Here is an 8,586-nt window from a genome sequence, read left to right as displayed (position 1 = left end):
TATCTACGAGTCTCACATATAGATGTTCTCCAAACCTACTACTACAACTATTAATATAATAGTTCCAACTAACCCATCTTTAAAAAACAAAACTCCCACCAAAAAAAGGAAACAACTCTCCCAATACCATGTCATATAGACTAATTAGCTCTCTTACTTGATTGCAACTTTTAGGAGAGGATTTACAACTGAATTAACTGCCAATAGATCACCAAACGTTTTATTGCAACAAAAGGTACCTAGGTTGTCCAAACTTATCATGATATTAGAAGGTATCTATTCCTTGATGATGAAAATAATCTCCAGTGAGGGGAGAGCAAGGGGTTAAGTACCACCAATACTAGACATAGGCACTCAAGCTATATGGGATGCAAAAGTAAAGCCAAAATCAGTCAACCCCATAGATCCATAGGCAGCAATAGTTTCAGCTAACTGATTTTAGCCAGTTCTATTTTCATATACATATGCTGATAATAGTGAAATAGAAATGATATTGTTATTATATATTATATAGTTAGTCCATGCACTAAGTTCCATTTGATGCCTTAAGTCTTACCATAAGCCTAAAGAGTTCAAGCGTTAAAGTGAGAATTTTTTACTTTCCCAACTAAATCTTTCAAGTAAATTTAGTTACCACACTTAATCTCTAGATAATTTGGTTACCAGATTCTCTTGATATTTTATTCATAAATACTTTGAGTATTCCATTATTCAATCACAATATGTATTTATTAATTATCATTCTCCCATAAACTAAAGAATTTTCAATAAATATATATATTAAATTCATTTTATTAAATTTGTTTTTTACAGGGATTAGAAAACCCATTAAACATGGTTGAAAAATGGACATTATGCATAAAAGTTTCTTGTTAACCCAATCCAGGGAAAGCAATGATTACTTATGTGCTATTAAATATTGTGACAAACAAAGTCCTCCAAAGGAAAAGGAATGTACCTAGACGAACAAAAAACAATGACGCATATTATATTGCATTGATAGAAAGCTCAAGAACAACTAGGGAGTATGGATCCAATGCAATTGTAGTCTTCACCAATTCCAAACTTGTGTGCGACCAAATGAAAGACGTGTAACAAGTTAAAAAGGAGAGGTTAAAACAACTGCATGGAGAAGCAAAAAATATAATTAGTCAATTTCAATCATTTAGCATAAGAGATTGTGCAAATGTTAACACGTTGTCTAGTAACTTATTGTATGGGCAAATGCCAATTCAAGATTTTTGCGTGAAAGATGAATTATTAAGAATCTCTCCATCAAAATTTATTGATGGACATTATAATATATATTTGATATGTTTGTGTTTTTTAGTTATAAATGTGTTGTTTTTAAAGACCATGTCTTTTTTTCAATTCTAGACCAAGTGTGCCCCCACTATGTAAGCACAACTTGGTGAAATTGACATGTTTTAGAAAAAATTTTATTTAATTTTCAAAATGTGCGTGCTTCAACATTTGAGTTTTTAGTCTTGCGTATATTTTAAATGAAGAGATTTAGATAGTTACATAATTTTTCTGAATTCTTTCAATGTTTTTAAATAGAAATTTTAAGATCTTAAATTGCATGATATAATTTCAAGGGTTACATCAATTCTTCGAGGTGAGCATCAACGAGTCTCATGCATCTACTAGAGGGAGATGTCATGGATAAAAAATAATATCAAATGAATTAGGGGAGGTCCATCATGATCATGGTATATATATATGTTTATGTGAAATTTTTTAAATGATATTTGAATATAATCATATGTATATATAGATATGGAATTGATTTTTTTATCGATTTAGCTTTAAATTAATTTATACCATCTCAAACTAGGTCAAAAAGAGTATCTAGTCAATCAATGGAGGGCCATCATTCACACCATTGCGGTATATATATATATGTTTATGTGCATTTACTTAAATTATAAATAGGTAGAATCATATGTATGTATACATATATATTGAATCGATTTTCTATTTTGTTTTAGAAGCTTCACTCACTATGTCGTCACATGAGGGTGGTCAACATTATCCCGGTGCTCAACCATCTCCAGGTGGTCATCAATCTCAATCAGTTCATCATGATCCGCATCATTTTGGTAAATTATATAAAAGAAAATTGATGTAAAAAAAAATTGTACATGTAAATGAATTGTATGTACATATGTGTGTACATGTCTATCTTGCATGTGTATGAATAGATTTTTTCACATGTTTTATATTTATGTACTTTTATATATTGATGTAGGTGGTGAAAATGTTGCTCCGAGTAGACGTAAGTGAAGCTGAGCAATTCAAGAAGAATGTCATACACCAACTACCACTTATCCATTTGATATTCTTTATGATCTTCCTTGGGAAACAAACCTCCAGCAATGTACATTACAAAGGTGAAAAAGTAATTATTCAAAATTGAGGAAAGATCTTGGGAGTTTGGAGCTCCCTACAGAGAGTCGAGAAATCTTAGAACTAGTTGTGCACTAGATCTTGGGAGTTTGGAGCTCCCTACAGAGAGTCGAGAAATCTTAGAAACAGTTGTGGACTCTCTAAGATCATTTCTTGATATTTATGAGAAGCTTGGGCCAACCACATATTGTTTTATAGATATGGTTAGGCATAGAAAGGATGTAGTAATGGGTCCTGATAAGTGGGCTGAGGTTAGTAAAAGGGTTAAAAAAGAAAATGCAAAATCTATGTTTAATTTCAAAGAAAGGCCGAAAATAAAGATGCTCAATGTGCAATATTTCAAGAACCACGATATAGCCAGCCATTTGTATGATAGGTTGCTTTCAGCATATGGAAAGATGTCATGGAATGATGAGGTTCCAATTTATTTTGCAAAATTATTTTATGCATAATTATTTTTGGATATGAAACCCATTATAATGACCTTCCATCTAAATATTATGGTACTCGGAGAGGTCAAGTATGTGATCATAAGGGCACCTTATATGATATTGAATTTCGTCACCCTCCGCCACCTTTGGTACGCCAACATCCTTTTCTGGTAGTTTTATGGTCAGATATGGATGCCACTTTTCAAATTGGTCGAGAAGGAAGGGATGCCATTATAGACAACATCCAAAGTGCATTCACTGGAATTGATATCGGTCTAAATCGACAAAGAGCATGCGCTAATTCATGTGCTAATTTTGTATATAAAACAAATGAGGAGTTAGATAATATGAATATTGAGGAGCTTAAAGAATATTCTAAGGGTTGTCTTAATGGTTGGAAAAACCTAATTTCTCATGAGGAAGAGGGTGTGGGATCATTATGTGTTAATGGTTAGGGTGGATATTTTAATGTAGTTTGTAATGTATGCGTTAATGTTGATTCACATAAAAAAATTTAAGTTTTTCAAGTATAATCTAAAACAAATATATCACATGTTCAACATTTGTAGTTAACTCATTTGTTGAACAAATTTTTTTATAATATCATGGTCACAGGTTCAGGTTCCAATCAAGATATTTTGAGAGATGCTAGGCTTTTTAAAAAGTTTATGTTGATACAATTGTTATTCTAATTTTATTATATCGTTATTGTGAGGACATAGTTTTGAAAGAAATAATTATGTATATATAATTAAATGTTAATAAATTTTGATTTTGTCTGATGTTTTTAACATAGTGCCACCCTCTTCCTCCCTACTAGGAGACGTGCCGAATAATCAATTTTCACAAGTATTGAATATTTCACTTATGTTTTGTTATAATTTGAAGTGAAAGTTTCATTAAAAAATGAGATAGATTTATCTTATAGTTTTCAAATTTTTGAATTTTAGGTTTGCCGAGAGGATTTCCATTCTCTCTAGGGAATTTACCGATAAAGTTGACAATGGGGATAGGATCATCTATACAATTTGAAAAAATCCTGTAAATTTTTTTTTAATATTGCAAACTTATGTATTTTCATGTGAAATTTTGAAATTTTAATATATACATGTACATGTATTGTATAGGGCATCCAGGTGGGAGAAATGCAGGGGGAACACCATGAGGTATTGCATGGAATTTGAAACTTTAGTCGGTTACTGGGATTGAATCATCCAAACAATTTGAAAACTTTGATACTTAATTTTTTTAGTATTGATCTTGTTTATGCATTTTCATGTGCAATTTTAAATTTTTAATATATATACATGCACATGTATTGTAAAATTTATCCATGAGAGCACAATGCATGTCGAACACCATAAGGGCACAATGGAGGGGGAACAACATGAGTTATTGCATGGAATTTGAAACTTTTTATAGTTTTGTTTTGATGATTACATTCTCATTTAATTTTAAAAAATTAAAGTTTAATTTTAAAGTACAAAATCTTATGTATATAGCCAGTTACACATGTTGTGTAGGGAACCCATGATTCATATGAGAGAAAGAGGAGGTTGATAGATCATATATTTCAGCGAGATTATCTAAATTGATGCAACTTTTTATTTGACATTCTTTTTATGTTATATTTACTTTTATCATGATATAAATTTTGAACATATTTAAAGTAAAACTCTCTATTATGAATTGATGCATATTTTTATTTGACAACTTTTTATTTATATTTACTTTTAGAATGATATAAATTTTGGACATATTTTAAATCGAGAACTCTTTATTATGATTTAATACATGCTAATTTTGGAGCTTATGTACATTTTTCACGATACAATTTGCATGATGCATGGTTTGATGCTTAAAACTTGGTCTTACGTATTTAAGTTCATGAAAATGTAGCAATGAAAGTAAATTTGCATTTAGTTGGTACAGTTTGCATAATCATTGTTATAATTTTAGTAAATGATTCTTAGGTTTTGTTTAAAGTTGTTTTGTCACTTTTTATTTAAAATGAATCTATTAAAATTTTAAATTACAAAACATGGTACATTATCCGAGTTCAGATTCTAAAAAACCGAACCACAAAAATCTGCAATCCATTAACATGGTACATTTTGCATTTGAACAAATCTTATAATTAGGTGTAGATGTCTAAAACAATCATAAAATTTGCTTTATAAAATATGGTATGTACATTTTGCATTCATGTATAGAAAGGCTACTATAGAAGTTGGTTGATAATTAACTTTTAATATAAAGTTGTTCATGTACAAACATACTATAATATTGCATTATAAAACATGGTACAATTTTCATAATGCATGGTTTGATGCTTAAAGGTTTTACATATTTAAGCTCATGACTATGTAGCAATGAAAGTAAATTTGAATTTAGTTGGTACATTTTGCATGATCATTATTATAATGTTAGTAGATGATTCTTAGGTTTTGTTTAAAGTTGTTTTTCCAATTTATTAAAATGAATATAGTAAAATTTCAAATTACAAAACATGTTACATTTTTTCATTTGAATGAATCTTATAATTTCGTGTAGATGTCTAAAACAAACATAAATTAAAATTGCATTATAAAATATGGTATGTACGTTTTGAATTCATGTATAGAAAGGCTACTATGGATGTTGGTTGATAGTTAACTTTTAATATAAAGCTATTTGAATGCATAAACATACTAGATAAAATTGCATTATAAACATGACCAACAATTTGCATGATGCATGGTTTGATGCTTTCAAAGGTTTTAAATATTTAAGTTCATGAATATGTTGCAATGGAAGTAAATTTTCATTTAGTTGGTACATTTTGCATTGAATTATTCTTATAATGTTAGTATATGATTCTTAGTTTTTGTTTAAAGTTGTTTTGTCAATCTATTTAAAATAAATTTAGTAAAATTACAAATTACAAAACATGGTACATTTTGAATTTGAATGAATCTTATAATTTGTTGTAGATGTCTAAAACAATCATAACTTAAAATTGCATTATAAAATATGGTATGTACATTAAATTGCATTCATGTATAGAAATGCTAATACATTTTGCATTCAGGTATGAAATCGTTTAAGACGAGAGAATGTATACATATAAATTACTTTTCGTGCATGCAAACATAATATCAGTAGCATCAAATCCTCAATACACCTACATAACAAGCAGTATACATATAACTTTGTAACTCAATACAAGACCCAAATAGCATCTCTTTCACATCATCATATTCTTAAGAATGTACAACTTAAGAGTGCACCAAAAAAAGGCTAACAATGTACTTTAACTCCAAGTTCTCAATGATGAATCCAGGGAGAAGAATTTTTTGGGTAGTTGAATTTTTTTTTTTTTAATGTAACGCCATCCTCAATGATTTTTTCATGGCCAAATTTTTACATTCTCCATTTTTTAACTTCCAATTGTTTTTTTATTGAACTTCTATCAACTTTATGCGCGATGCACACACCAAGTGACTATATTGATAACTTAGGACATCAAGTTACTAGTATTAAAAGTAAACATTACTCTCAGTTGGATGATTTTCATGGAAAAAATAACCTTTCAGTATAATAGACACTCTTCCATATATAAAACACTATCAGCGTAGTCTTCCAATAACTTCATCTTTCGTTCAGTGCAACACATCAAATAACACTTTATATTTTCTATGTTGTTAATGGATGCAACTACAACAAAAACATCTCCTGCACAATAAAACAAGTGTAAATTTAGATCATAATTAGCATGAAATTAATCATTATCAACATGAACTTGATTTTATTATCTATTTCTAGATCTCTAAATTTTAAGTATTATCTACATACTTATACACAATGATTTTAAAAGCTTAATATATATATATATATATATCCTTTCAAAGCAATTGAAATCTTACCTTCTCTAACAATATCAGAAATTTGATCACCTTCAAATGATACTATAGTGTCCTTTGATTACATCTCTTCGAAGCTTGCAACTGGCATTTTACCATTTGTATTTAGTTTTGTATGTTGCCAGTATTTTACATACATATTGTTTTCACAAGCATCATCGGATTGTGTGTCCGAGTCTATGCAAGCATGACAATAATATGAATATTTTATTTTATAAAATGAAAATGCATTTAGGTAATCCTTTGTTTTAATTGAATGCAAATTTTGAGTCCATTTTATTGTTTCAGCTTCATATTTAATCGATCTATCTACATCTTGGACTCCAATATGCCAAAAAAAAACTATAGTAAATTCAAAAAAGAATTTAAATATGCTATTTAAAATAAAAAATTTATATCAACGACAATCATCGTGATATCGTTTAAACTATATAATTTATAAATGTTTAAAATTAGAAAATTGATAAAAATTATCATATATTAAAACTATATACAGATTAATTTTTATATATGTACATACCTTTGTACCTCCCTTGATGGGTTAATATGATGGCTTAGTTCAACAATTCACCATTGAAAAACTTGTTCAATTGAGACAAGTTGGTTTGCAGAGTGATCCATTTGATATATTCGAAGTGCTTGTTTCATACACACCCCTACACGATCATGTTCTCCTTTTCCATGACCAGTCTCAAAGAAATTCCAACAATGTTTAATGTGCATTTTCTTATGAAGACGACACAACCAAAATAATGACCGTGAAGATTTCAGTTGACTTGGGAAACCATATGACCATATCCAATGTTCGTTGAATTTCCACGACCTTTCAATGAGCCATAAATCTCATCAAAACAATGTTGTACAAAATGTGTATTATGTGTACAATCATCGGTGATATAAAAGTGATATTCTTTAATAACATGTCGATTCTCACTGGTGCTTTCTATAGGATAACATTTTGTTCAACATGTCTATATAGAATATGGACAAGCATAGAGACTTGGTCAGAATGATAATATTCACTCTGTATTTCATTTTGTGCAACAAATGTGTAGTTCTCTGCAAAATCAACTATTGAGAAAATGGTCCCTGGTGGAAAAATTTCACATGATTTTTTGAATTAGAGGTCTTGCCATCGACCTCTATGCGAATGCTTGGTGTGCTTATAAATTTATGTCTCAAATTTCTTCAAAAACTCTATCACATAAATTTCTTCTTCTTGTACACCAATTATTTTAGCACTTGTACTATTATTTGAACTAATCGATGTATGGATATATTAACATCTCTTCCATTTCAATTTTAGGTTAGACAACAATTAATCATTTATATCAATAGAATATTTGTTGTGAAATAAAGTCAAATTTCCATGATGAACACATTTTTTACCACCAAGACATTTCTTTTGGTAAAGAAATTTATGACTTTCTCTTGCACATAGAATTTCAGATATGAAATCATGGATAGTGGAAGGAGGAGGTGAATTTTTCCAAAATGTTTTACCAAAATTAAGGAAGGTGTCATAATATAATTGAAATTCCACATGATAACGACAACAAGTGTCAAGTACAATGTTAGGTCTAACATACCATGGTTTTTGTTGCACAAAAATATTGATTGAGACATTAACTCCATAATTCTCTTCTATGAACTTATTGAAAAACTCTATCTGAGTGGTGTCCAATATATGTTTTGCATGTTCATCATACTGATTTCATGTTAATTCTTTGCTGCATCACATCCCTTGCTTTTGGTGAAACACGTGAATTTTTCATGCAGTATTCATATATTATTTTTTTAACATCTTCTCCAAGTCTATCTTTGTATGGTTCCATGCAAATAAC

The sequence above is a fragment of the Pinus tabuliformis genome, chromosome 8 (genome assembly GCF_031772625.1).
Source record: "Pinus tabuliformis cultivar Carrire ecotype Pingquan chromosome 8, CPIR1, whole genome shotgun sequence".
Taxonomy (NCBI): domain Eukaryota; kingdom Viridiplantae; phylum Streptophyta; class Pinopsida; order Pinales; family Pinaceae; genus Pinus; species Pinus tabuliformis.
The sequence above is the reverse complement of the archived record's forward strand: the minus strand, read 5'-3'. Positions refer to the sequence as shown.